Source organism: Macaca thibetana, chromosome 4 (assembly GCF_024542745.1).
Source record: "Macaca thibetana thibetana isolate TM-01 chromosome 4, ASM2454274v1, whole genome shotgun sequence".
In the NCBI taxonomy this organism is placed as follows: domain Eukaryota; kingdom Metazoa; phylum Chordata; class Mammalia; order Primates; family Cercopithecidae; genus Macaca; species Macaca thibetana.
This window is the reverse complement of record NC_065581.1, coordinates 123,220,848-123,235,025: the sequence shown is the minus strand read 5'-3', so window position 1 is coordinate 123,235,025 and position 14,178 is coordinate 123,220,848. Positions and strand designations below refer to the sequence as shown.

Here is a 14,178-nt window from a genome sequence, read left to right as displayed (position 1 = left end):
GTAAACAAAGCAGCCCTGAAGCTCGAACCGGGTGGAGCCCAGTGCAGCTAAAGGAGGCCTGCCTGCCTCTGTAGACTCTACCTCTGGGGGCAGGGCATAGCCAAACAAAAGGCAACAGAAACTTCTGCAGACTTAAATGTCCCTGTGTCACAGCTTTGAAGAGACTAGTGCTTCTCCCAGTACAGAGTTTGAGATCTGAGAACAGACAGACTGCCTCCTCCAGTGGGTCCCTGACCTGCAAGTAGCCTTACTGGGAGGTACCTCCCAGTAGGAGCCAACTGATACCTCACACGGCCAGGTGCCCCTCTGAGACAAAGCTTCCAGAGGAACAATCAGGCAGCAACATTTGCTGTTCCAGAGTATTCGCTGTTCTGTAGTCTCCACTGGTGATATGCAGGCAAATAGAGTCTGGAGTGGACCTCCAGCAAACTCCAACAGACATGCAGTTGAGGGTCGTGAAGGAAAACTAACAAACAGAAAGGACATCCACACCAAAACCCCATCTGTTCATCACTATCATCAAAGACCAAAGGTAGATAAAACAACAAAGATGGGGAGAAACCAGAGCAGAAGAGCTGAAAATTCTAAAAATCAGAGTGCCTCTTCTCCTCCAGAGGAACAAAGCTCGTCGCCAGCAATGGAACAAAGCTGGACGGAGAATGACTTTGACGAGTTGAGAGAAGAAGGCTTCGGATGATCAAACTTCTCCGAGCTAAAGGAAAATGTTTGAACCCATTGCAAAGAAGCTAAAAACCTTGATAAAAGATTAAATGAATGGCTAACTAGAATAACAAGTGTAGAGAAGACCTTAAATGATCTGATGGAGCTGAACACCATGGCACAAGAACTACATGATGCATGCACAAGCTTCGGTAGCCAATTCGATCAACCAGAAGAAAGGGTATCAGTGATTGAAGATCAAATGAATGAAATGAAGTGAGAAGAGAAGTTTAGAGAAAAAAGAGTAAAAAGAAATGAACAAAGCCTCGAAGAAATATGGGACTATGTGAACAGACCAAATCTACATCTGATTGGTGTACCTGAAAGTGATGGGGAGAATGGAACCAAGTTGGAAAACACTTTTCAGGATATTATCCAGGAGAACTTCCCCAACCTAGAAAGGCAGGCCAACATTCAAATTCAAGAAATACAGAGAATGCCACAAAGACACTCCTCGAGAAGAACAACTCCAAGACACATAATTGTCAGATTCACCAAAGTCGAAATGAAGGAAAAAATGTTAAAGGCAGCCAGAGAGAAAGGCTGGGTTACCCACAAAGGGAAGCCCATCAGACTAACAGCAGATCTCTCAGCAGAAACTCTACAAGCCAGAAAAGAGTGGGGGCCAATATTCAATATTCTTAAAGAAAAGAATTTTCAACCCAGAATTTCATATCCAGCCAAACTAAGCTTCATAAGTGAAGGAGAAATAAAATCCTTCACAGACAAGTAAATGATGAGAGATTTTGTCACCACCAGGCCTACCTTACAAGAGCTCCTGAAGGAAGCACTAAACATGAAAGGAACAACTGGTACCAGCCAATGCAAAAACATGGCAAAATGTAAAGACCGTCAATGCTAGGAAGAAACTGCATCAACTAACGAGCAAAATAACCAGCTAACATCATAATGACAGGATCAAATACACATTTAACAATATTAACCTTAAATATAAATAGGCTAAATGCTCCAATTAAAAGACACAGACTGGCAAATTGGATAGAGTCAAGACCCATCAGTGTGCTGTATTCAGGAGACCCATCTCACATGTAAAGACACACATAGGCTCAAAATAAAGAGATGGAGGAAGATCTACCAAACAAATGGAAAGACAAAAAAAAAAAAAAAAAAAAAAAAAAAAAAAAAAAAAAAGCAGGGGTTGCAATCCTAGTCTCTGATAAAACAGACTTTAAACCAACAAAGATCAAAAAGAGGCAAACGAGGCCACTACATAATGGTAAACGGATCAATTCAACAAGAAGAGCTAACTATGCTAAACATATATGCACCCAATACAGGAGCACCCAGATTCATAAAGCAAGTCCTTAAAGACCTACAAAGAGACTTAGACTCCCACACAAGAATAATGGGATACTTTAACACCCTACTGTCAATATTAGACAGATTAATGAGACAGAAAGTTAACAAGGATATCCAGGAATTGAACTCAGCTCTGCACCAAGAGGACCTAATAGACATGTACAGAACTCTCCACCCCAAATCAACAGAATACACATTCTTCTCAGCACCGCATCGCACTTATTCCAAAATTGACCACATAGTTGGAAGTAAAGCACTCCTCAGCAAATGCAAAAGAACAGAAATTATAACAAACTGTCTCTCAGACCACAGTGCAATCAAACTAGAACTCAGGATTAAGAAACTTACTCAAAACCTCTCAACTACATGGAAACTGAACAACCTGCTCCTGAATGACTACTGGGTACATAATGAAATGAAGGTAGAAATAAAGATGTTCTTTGAAACCATTGAGAACAAAGACACAACATACCAGAATCTCTGGGACACATTTAAAGCAGTGTGTAGAGGGAAGTTTATAGCACTAAACACCGACAAGAGAAAGCAGGAAAGATCTAAAATCAACACCCTAACATCAGAATTAAAAGAACTAGAGAAGCAAGAGCAAACACATTCAAAAACTAGCAGAAGGCAAGAAGGGGAAGGGGAAGGGGGAGGGGAAGGGAAGGGAAAGGGAAGGGAAAGAAAAGAAAAGAAAAGAGAAAAGAAAAGAGAGAAAGAAATTAAATAAATAAATAAAACTTCCACATTGTTTCTCAGATGTACTTTCCTAAAAAATGCCCATCCCTACATCTCCCAGAGACCCACTCTCTGTAAGTTATTGGAAAAATTTCAACTTGACAAAAATTGTAAAAAAAACAAACAAACAAACAAAAAAAAAAAAAAACACTTTTAGGATTGGTGCACTCAATTGGCAAGGCAAGATCCATAAGGCTACAGAGAGATTCATCGAAGTCATATATTCTCAAAACTTTCCTTTAAGTTGGAAGAAAGAAAGGTAAGAAACTCAACCATATGTCTTGGCGAATGCCGTGAAAGATGCAATTTTAGTACAGAACTCTGAAGAACCGCTCTCTCTGCTCCCGAAAGATATTGCCAAATTCAGTTCTACCAGAGATGTAGGGTAAGAAATCTTGAGTGTTGGCACTTTTGCAGTCAGAAAAGATAAGTAGATCTCTACAGGACAATCTCCATATCCCGGGCAAGAAAACTTGCTTATTCACAATGTGGAGACCAAAAAAAAAAAAAAAAAAGCATGGCACAAAAGCACAGCCTAAGAGTTGCAATATAATCACAATATAATCTATTTCTCTATAGCAAGGGTTAGCAAAGTTTTTTGTAAAGCACCAAATAGTAAATATTTATATTTGCAGCCCCAGAAGCAAAATCGAGGATATTATGTGGGAACTTGTATAACAAAGAGAAAAAGCAGATGTTCACAAATATTTAATTTTTTAATTAAAAATTGGAGTTATAGATATGAAAATTTGAACTTCATATTATTTTTACTTATGGAGATTTTTTTGCACTGATTTTCTAAAAAATTTGATAATGTCAAGACCATTCTTAGTCTACTGACTGTACAAAAAAGAGGCAGTGGGCTAAATTTGGCTTTCAGGCTGCAGTTTGCTGACCCCTGCTCTGAAGCAAAATCAAAAAACCTGTATGACACAACCTATTAACCAAGATAAATTGAATCTTGAAAGTGAAATATAACAACAGGAAAAGAATAGCATGTGCAAAAGCCTTCTACAATTTTAAGAGCAGATAGACAGTGAATATTAGTTTAAAAAATTGAATCAATTAATATTAATGAGAAGGCAATTCAGAAAAGGAAAGCAATTCTTATTTAAAACCTGAATAATGGCTTAATTTTTAATTCCATTCGTGTTTAGAAAAATATGTAGTTGAGAGAAAGCCAGCAAACAAGAATAAATTTCTCAAAGTATAATGAGCTGTCACTTAGAATCTAGTTTAAAATAAAAGCAAAATGCCTGCAAAAAAATCACTAAAGAAGCACTGCTGAATTTCATAACTGTTATGATTTGTTGCAGTAATTATAAATTTTAGACTGAAAATATAAAGAAGAAAAATTCAAGCAACATGCCTTATAGTAAGACAATGAACTGTATCATATGACATTCAGTTTTATACCATTGATTATTGTGTGTGTTAGCTTAAGAAGCTTATTTGCTACCTTAGAACTTTATAATATAGCTATATAGTTATTGTTTCTTTAAAATGAATGATATTTTGTTTAATTTCTGCAGTAGATTGGGCTTTAAGCCTTTGATAAGTAAGAGAGTCATTTATTACACCATCCTTTAGTATTAACTTTCCGATTTTATTTTTATTATTTACATTTACAACAAATTAAATTTTCCAAAAACTCAAAAATCTGAAGACAGTCCAAACTTGAATTTGTTTCATTTCTTTTCAAACATAAGAATTAAGATCAATTCTTTATTCACATGTAATGATCTTAGAACATATAACAGGCCTTAAGTGAAGCAAACACTAATTCAAATTAGTACATTTGCAATCAGTTCACTTCAGAAACTTTGTTCTGTTTTCCTTCACAATTAATATGCTCTATATGTGATGTTTTTCAGCTTTCTAAATTAATGCTTACCATGTGGAGAAGCATCCAGTGAATCAGGTCCATTAAATAATCACAGGGGAGGCATATTTGGATTCACAACATAGGCAGGACTAAGACATCCAGCAATATTCTTTCTCTACATGGGACCTTTCAAGGAAGTTACCAAATGCCAGCTTCTTTCTTCACTACATGTCTTGCTCACTGGGAGAGCATGTATTATTTCTCCACATAGCAGAATCCCAACTTGTACATCTGACTAGTGTTTTCCTCTATTTTTTCCAATCAGATATTACACAAGATTAAAAACAATAAAGCACAAAACATTAGAAAATAAAAACCATTTAATATTATAAACCATCAGAATAAGTATGTCATCAATAAAAAACATTCACTGGCCTAAGGTTAATAAACAGCTACTTTTAGCTGAATACTTACCACATGCTAGGTACATGCTAGAAACCTTACATACCATATCCAGTAGATATTACTACTGCAATTTTATAGATAAAGAACTCAAAGAAAGGGTAAGAGATTATTTTCAAAACTGTAAAGCTGATTCAGTATGTGATACATTACAAATTTAAATCCAAGTCTAACTTACCCCAGCAGTCCTTGTTTTTATCCAATATGCTATAATGCATTTGGCAAGCAAATCTTGAAATTACACAGATCATCCACCAGCACTTGCAGAAAATGACAGTCTAACACAATGACCAAAACAAAAGAAAACAAAATGAGAAGACTGTCGGAAAGGGCTAAACATGTGTCTTTTATTAGAAGGATGGTGATGGAAAAATAAATTCATAGACTTTGTTCAAGTTGTGTGCTACCGGATTAAAGGACTTGATTTGTCCTATTAAATTTAGACATCTAGAACTTTCGTTAGCATCAAAACATTATGTAGACATTAAATTCAAAGAAAGAATAAGAAAATGAATAATAAACATGAACACAACTTAATAAAATATAAAGCAAACCTACAAAGGAGAGGACCAAAAATATCAGAAGTTGGTTATTTAAAAAAAAATTTTAAGGAAGGTAGTAAAGCCTAGGTATTATAAACTCATTAGTACATCCTATATCATCTACTGATTACATCTCTAGACAGAATTCAAAAAGCAACTACCTGAGGACTTTGAATAATAAACAATGAAAAAACAGATTGAAAATTAAAGTCAAACTTAAACACAGGCTCGTGGGACAGGGCTCAGTTTACTATATTTCTTCTTTTCTTATTTAGAGGTGGTATTAATCATTCAATTTTGTTTCTCATTTTCAAACTTCTTTGGCTGTCATAGCATTTTCAGTGAGTTTCAGAATCAAATTGTCCATTTCTATATAACACATTGTAGGATTTTCACTGGGGTTGTGTTTAATCTGTAGATCATTTTAGGGCAAACTGACATCTTAATAAGATTGAATATTCTGAACCATAAATCACCTTGCTAAACTCACTTACTAATCCCAGTAAATTTTGTTCGCAGATGTCATCAGATATATAGGCAATCATGTTGTCTCTGGATAAAGACAGCTTTATTCTTTCCTTTCCTATCTGCATACCTTTTGTTTTTTATTTTATTTTATTTTTTTCTTCCTTATTTTACTAGCTAGAACCTCCAGTACAAAGCTGAATACAAGTAGTGAAAGCATAGTCCTTTTCCCTGATCTTAAGGGGAAAGTTTTCAGACTTTCACCAATATGTGTGATGTTAACTCTGTTTTTCATAAACATCTTTGAGCAGTTCTGTCATGTCTAGAAAATTTCATTATATTTCTATTTTGCTGAGAGTTTATAACAGAAATTTATTTTGGGTTTTATCAATTAATTTTTCTGTTTCTATTGTGTTAATTATATAATTTTACTGTTTTGGGTTCTTGAGTTTGTTAATATGATTAATTATACAGATTGATGTTATATGCTTTGGTCATAATTATCTTTTTTCTGTATTATTTCATTGAATTTGCTATATATTTTTAAATTTTGGCATCTATATTCGTGATTACATATTGACTTGTACTTTTCCTTTTAATGTCTGTCTGTTTGATATCAGGGTAATTTAGACCTTACACAGTCAGTTGGAAAGTATTCTCTTCAGTCACCAGAAAAAATGGTGTAGAATTATTAATTTGTACTGAAATGTTAGTAGGAATTTTCTAGTAATTTTCTTTGTGGGAAGGTATTTGACTACAAATTTAATTACTTTAACATACATATTTATAGCAGTAACATGTACTACAAAATGCTATCTAATGGTATATAATAGCATATACGTATTCACCTTTATGCATACATAACATATATATGTTTATTTGAGATACACTATAATATTTGAGATATAATATTAGGTTACATATTCCTTTTTTTTTTTTTTTTTTTTTTGAGACAGAGTCTCACTCTGTCACCCAGGCTGGAGTGCTCACTGCAACCTTTGCCTTTCAGGTTCAAGAGATTCTCCTGCCTCAGTCTCTCAGGCAACTGTGATTAGAGGCATCCATCACCAAGCCTGGATAATTTGTTGTTGTTGTTGTATTTTTAGTGGTGATGGGGTTTCACCATGTTGGCCAGGCTGGTCTCAAACTCCTGACCTCAAGTGTTCTGCCCACCTCGGCCTCCCAAAGTGCTGGAATTACAGACATGAGCCACTGTGCCCAGCCTAGGTTGCCTATTCTTCTTGAGCGAACCATGATAGATCGTCCCTTTCAAAGAATTGTCCATTTGATTCATGTTGCCAAATTTATCAGCATAGTTATTAATTGCTTTAAAACCATTTTAATATCTGTAGAGTCTGTAGTGATGTTAAGCTTCCATGTCTGATCACTGTAATTATGTTTTCTTTTTTTTCTTACAAATAAGTCTAGTTGGAGGTTTAACAATTTCACCGATCTTAAGAAACCAGCTCTGGATTTCATTGATTTTCTCTTTATCTTTTTATTTTCTGTTTTCTATTTCACTGACTGCTACTCTAACTGTATGATTTCATTTCTTACTTTCAGTTTAATTAGTTTTGCTATCTATTTGGTTACAGTGAAAGTTGAGGTATTTAATTTAACATAAATCTTATCTTTTAAAATAAGTGTTTAGCAGCATAAATTTCTCCCCTAAGTGCTGCTTGAGTGGTATTCCACAAATTTTCATAATGTATTTTCATTTTTATTCATTTCAAAATAACCTCTAATTTCCTATTTGATTTCTTCCTTGACTAAGCAGGTTATTCTGAAGTGTGTTTTACATTCTCTAAATATTTGAGGATTGCCAAGTTACATTTTAGATTTCTAATTTAATTACATCATGATCAGAGAACATACTTCAAAGAACTTGAATATTCCTGTAATTTGTTCGGACTAGTTTATTATAATTATTATTATTATTTTTTCTGAGACAGGGTCTCACTTTGTCACCCAAATTGTAGTACAATGGTGATGTCTAGGCTCAATATAACCTATGCTTCCTGGGATCAAGGGATCCTCCCACCCAACCTTCCAAAAAGCTGGGATTACAGGTACATGTCACCATGTGCTAATTTTTGTATTTTTTGTAGAGATGAGGTGTCTATATATTGCCCAGGATATTCTTGAATTCCTGGACTCAAGGAATTCCAACTTGGCATCACAGAGTGCAGGGATTACAGGCATGACCCACTGCACCTGGTGGAGACTAGTTTTTATGGCCCCCAGTAAGGCCTATTTTGGTAATTATTCTGGGTAGAATAATTGAGAAGAATATGCATTCTGTTGTTGGATTGTATTCTATAAATGCCATTTAGGTCATATGATTAAGAGTATTTTGCAAGTCTTTTTTATCCTTACAGACTAACTCTTATTACCTCAATCAGTTATCTTTATCTCAGATTATCTCAGTGTATTAGTCCATTTTCATGCTGCTGATAGAGATATACCCAAGACCGGGTGACACAAAGAAAAAAAAGGTGTAATGGATTCACAGTTCTGCATGGCTGGGGAGGCCTCACAGTAGTTCCAAAAGGTACATCTTACATGGTGGCAGGCAAGAAAGAATGAGAACCAAGTGAAAGGGTCTCCCCCTATAAACTCATCAGATTTCGTGAGACTTTTTTACTACCACAAGAACAGGATGGAGGAAACCACTCCCATAATTTAATTATCTCCGACCTGCTTCCTCCCACAACATGTGGGAATTATGGGAGCTACAATTCAAGATGAGATTAACAATTTCACCGATCTTAAGAAACCAGCTCTGGATTTCATTGATTTTCTCTTTATCTTTTTATTTTCTGTTTTCTATTTCACTGACTGCTACTCTAACTGTATGATTTCATTTCTTACTTTCAGTTTAATTAGTTTTGCTATCTATTTGGTTACAGTGAAAGTTGAGGTACCATATCATTCCTTCCTTGACCATATCATTCCTTCCTTGACCCCTCCAGAGCCTCATGTCCTCACATTTCAAAACCAGTCGTGCCTCCCCAACAGTCCCCCAAAGACTTAACTCATTTCGGCATTAACTCAAAAGTCCATAGTCCAATGTCTCATCTGAGACAAGCCACATCCCTTCTGCCTATGAGCCTGTAGAATCAAAAGCAAGTTAGTTACTTCCTGGATACAATGAGGGTATAGTCATTAGATAAATACACTCATTCCAAATGGGAGAAATTGGCCAGAACAAACGGACTAAAGGCCATATGTAAGTTTGAAATCCAGTGGGTCAATCAAATCAAAAAGCTCCAAAATGGCCACCTTTGACTCTATGGCTCACATCCAGGTCACACAGATACAAGATGTCAGTTCTCATCATCTTGGGCAGCTTTGCACCTGTGGCTTTGCAGGGTACAACCTCCCTCCCAGTTGCTTTCATGGCCTAGTGTTGACTGTCTGCAGCTTTCCCAGGTACACAGTGCAAGGTGTGGGTGGAACTACCATTCTAGGGGCTGGAAGATGGTGGTTCTAGTCTCACAGCTCCACCAGGCAGTGTTCCAGCAGGGACTCAGTGTGGGGGCTCCGACCCCACATTTCCCTTCTGCACTGCACTAGCAGATGTTCTCCATGACAGTCCCACCCCTGCAGCAAGCTTCTTCCTTGTCATCCAGGTATTTCCATAAATATTCTGAAATCTAGGTGGAGGTTGCCAAATCCCAATTCTTGATTTCTGTGCACCTGGGGCTAAACACCATGTGGAAGCTGCCAAGGCTTGGGACTTGCATCCTCTGAAGACATGGCCCAAGCTGTATTTTTGACCCTTTTAGCCATGGCTAGAGAGGCTGGGAAACAGGGCACCAAGTCCCTGTGCTGCATACTGCAGAGGGGCCCTGAACTTGGTCCATGAACCAATTTTTTCCTCCTAGTCCTCCAGAACTGTGATGGGAAGGGCTGCCACAAAGGTCTCTGACAAGTCCTGGAGACATTTTCCCCATTGTCTGGGCAACTAACATTCAGATCTGCATTACTTACACAGATTTCTGCAGCCACCTTGAATTTCTCCTCAGAAAATGGGTTTTCTTCTCTATTGCATCATCAGGCCGCAAATTTTCTGACCTTTTATGTTCTGTTTCTTTTTTAAACCTGAATGTTAACAACATCCAAGTCGCTTAGTCACTTATTTTATTTTTATTTTTTATTTTTTATTTTTTTTTTAGATGGAGTCTCACTCAATCACCCAGGCTGGAGTGCAGTGGTAAATCTTGGCTCACTGCAAGCTCCATCTCCCAGGTTCACACCATTCTTCTGGCTCAGCCTCCTGAGTAGCTGGGACTGCAAGTGCCTACCAACAGGTCTGGCTAATTTTTTGTATTTTTTTAGTAGAGATGGGGTTTTTCTGTGTTAGCCAGGATGGTCTTGATCTCCTGACCTCATGATCCACCTGCCTCAGCCTCCCAAAGTGCTGGGATTACAGGTGTAAGCCACCATGCCCAGCCCCCAGGTCACTTCTTGAATGCTTTGCTTCTTAGAAATTTCTTCCACTAGACACCATAAATCATTTTGCTCAAGTTCAAAGTTCCACAAATCTCTAGATCAGGGACAAAATGCCACCAGTCTCTTTGCTAAAACATAGCAAGAATCATCTTTACTCAAGTTCCCAAAAAGTTCCTCATCTCCACCTGAGACCATCTCAGCCTTGATTTCATTGTCCAGATTATTATCAGCATTTTGCTCAAAGTTGTTCAACAAGTCTCTAGGAGGTTCCAAACTCTCCCATATTTTTATGTTTGCTTCTGAGCTCTACAAACTGTTCAAATGCCTGCCTGTTTCCCAGTTCCAACCTCACTTCCACATTTTTTAGTATCTTTACAGCAGCACCCCGCTATACCAGTGCCAATTTACCAATTTACTGCTTTAGTCCATTTTCACACTGCTGATAAAGATGTACCCAAGAGTGGGTAATTTGTAACCAAAAAAAAAAAAAAAAAAGTTTTAATGAATTCACAGTTCCACATGGTTAGGGTGGCATCATAATCATGGCAGAAGGTGAAAGGCACTTCTTACAGGGCAACAGGCAAGAGAGAATGAGAACCAAGTGAAAGGGATTTCCCCTTATAAAACCATCAGACCTACTGAGACTTAATCACTACCACAAGAACAGTATTGGGAAAACTGCCCCCATGATTCAATTATCTCCCATCAAGTCCACCCACAACATGTGGGAACTACGGGAGCTAGGATTCAAGATGAGATTTGGGTGCGGACACAGACAAACCATATCAATTAGTTATTGAGAAAGGAATATTGAAATCTTAAACTATGATTGTGGATTTTTCACTTTCTCCTGAAATTTTTATCAGTCTTTCCTTTCTGTATGTGAAACTCTGTTATTACAGATATAAATGTTTAGGGTTAATATCTGCTATTGGTGGATCAGCTCTTTATTATTTGAAATGATTTTTATTCCTGATAGTAACTTTTTATCCGCAATCTATTTTGCCAGAGATTAACATTCCTTTTGCAGCTTCCTTTGGATTAATTTTGGGATAATAGATCTGTTTACATACTTGTAATATGGCTATGTCTTTATGTTTAAAGTGTGCTTCTTATAACCAATATACAATTAGATCTTGGTCTTTTTAATTCAGACTATTTCTCCTTTTAATGAGGGTATTTACACCACTTATTTTAATACAATTAATGATATGATTTTTAGTCAATCATCTTGTTTTATTTGTCCATTTTATCTCTATCACTTTTTCTTCTTTTTCTGCCTTATTTTGGGTAAATTGAGTATTTTTTATAATTCTGTTTTGTTAGATTATTAGCTTTTAAACTTAACTGGTTGCTTTCAGATTCAGAGTGTCCATTTCCTTACATTATCTTAATCTACTTTCAAATGATATTATACCAGTTAATGTGCAATATAAACTATCTTAGTATAACAGTTCTCGAATCAGACCTTCGTGTTGTTATCAAACATTGTATTAAAGTGTATGTCATAGCCTCCACAGTACAATGCTATTATTATTGTTTAAACCAATTCTTAAAGAGATTTAGGTTATAAGAAAACACATGTATAAATTTGGCCATGTGTTACCATTTCTAGTGTTCTTCATTTCTTTGTCTAATTCCATGTTTCTATGTAGCATCATTTTATTCCTGTCTTTTCATCTAACCTTTCTTACAGTATATGTCTGCAGGTGAAAAATTATATCAGTTTTTATGTGTCATAAGAGGCCTTACTTCACCTTCCCTTTGATTTATATTTTACTGGGCTTAGATTTCTAAGTTGACAGCTTTTTGTCTTCAAACACTTTAATGATATTATCCCAGTGTCTTTTGGTTTACATCTGTTGACATCTTTATATTTGTTCTTTTTTTTGGAATACATTGTTTTCCTCTAGTTGTTTTTAAGAGTTTTCTCTTTTTCACTGATTTTGAGATATTTGATTATGTGCTTTGTAATTTTCTTGATTATGTGCTTTGTGATTTTCTTCATTATGCTAATATTTGAGGTTCTCAGCTTCTTGGATCTGTGGTTTTATAATTTTCACCAAATTTTAAAATGTTCAGTCATTATTCATTCAAATGTTTTTGGTTTTCCCTCTATCCCTTCTTATTTGAGTATTCTAGTCATATATATTTTAGCCAACTTGTTATTGTCACAAAACTCATTAATGGTATTTTCATTTTTAAATTATCTGCATTTCATTTTGAACAGTATTTTTTAATATATATATATCTTAAACTACAGATTTTTTTTCTCCTGTAATATCTAACCAGCCACTAATGCCACCCATTTTTCTACCTCAGACATTGCAGTTTTTAACCCTCATTCAATTTACATCTTTTAATATGCTAACATTTTTCACTTAACTTTATGAACACATTAAATAAAATTATAACTGCTGTAGTGTCCATGTCTGCTAATTCTATCATCTACTAGTGCTGTTATTTTAAAGTGGTTGATTTTTCTCTTCATTATCAGACATACATTCATGATACTTTGTATATGTGATAATCTTGACTGGTGATCTACAGACTCACTTTGATAAATATGACTATAATATTTATTGCTCTCAAATATAAATACAAGTTAATAGGAAACATGAAACATATTGAAAATTTTGATTAAGGCATTGCAAAATAGAAGGTAAATGTTGGACTATATAACTTACATATTCTCTTTAAAAAAAAAAAAAAAAACCTTTTTAAAATTTTACTTTAAGTTCCAGGATACAAGTGCAGAGCTTGTAGGTTTGTTACATGGGTGTATGTCTGCCACTGCGGTTTGCGGCACCTATCAACCGTAATCTAGGTTTTAAGCCCCACATGCATTAGGTATCCATCCCAGGGATATCCCTCCCCTTACCCCCCAAGTCCCTGAAAGGTCCCGGTGTGTATTGTTTCCCTTCTTGGTCCATGTGTTCTCATTGTTCAACTCCCACTTACGAGTGAGAACATGTGGTGCTTGGTTTTTCTGTTCCTGTGTTAGTTTGCTGAGGATGATGGTTTCCAACTTCATGCATGTCCCTGCAAAAGACATGATCTTATTCCTTTTTATGGCTGCATAGTATCCCATAATGTATATTAAAGAAAATATACCATAGTGGTATATGAAAATGTGGTACATTTTACAACCAGTCTAGCATTGATGGGCATTTGGGTTGGTTCAATGTTTTTGTTATTGTAAATAGTGTTGCAATAAGCATACATGTGCATGTGTCTTTATAGTAGAATGATTTCTATTCCTTTGGGAATATTAATGGGATTGCTGGGTCAAATGGTATTTCTGGCTCTAGATCCTTGAGGAATCACCACGCTGTCTTCCACAATGGTTGAACTAATTTACATTACCATCAAAAGTGTAAAATAGTTCCTATTTCTCCACAGCCTCACCAGCAACTACTATTTCTTGACTTCTAGTAATCACCACTCTGACTGGCATGAGATGGTATCTCATTGTGGTTTTGATTCGCATTTATCTGATGATTAGTGATTTTAAGCTTTTTTTCATATATTTGTTGGCTGCATAAATGTCTTCTTTTGAGAAGTGTCTGTTCATATCCTTTGCCCACTTTTTGACGGGGTTGTTTTTTTCTTGTAAATTTGTTTAAGTTCCTTGTAAATTGTGGATATTAG

The 14,178-nt window shown here is 35.9% G+C and overlaps 1 protein-coding gene across 1 annotated transcript in view; it reads left to right on the top strand.

The window, feature by feature from the left end:
- Positions 1 to 14,178, top strand: part of VTA1 (vesicle trafficking 1) — a 726,169-nt gene that overhangs the window by 394,288 nt on the left and 317,703 nt on the right. The gene's annotated exons all lie outside the window — the stretch shown is intronic.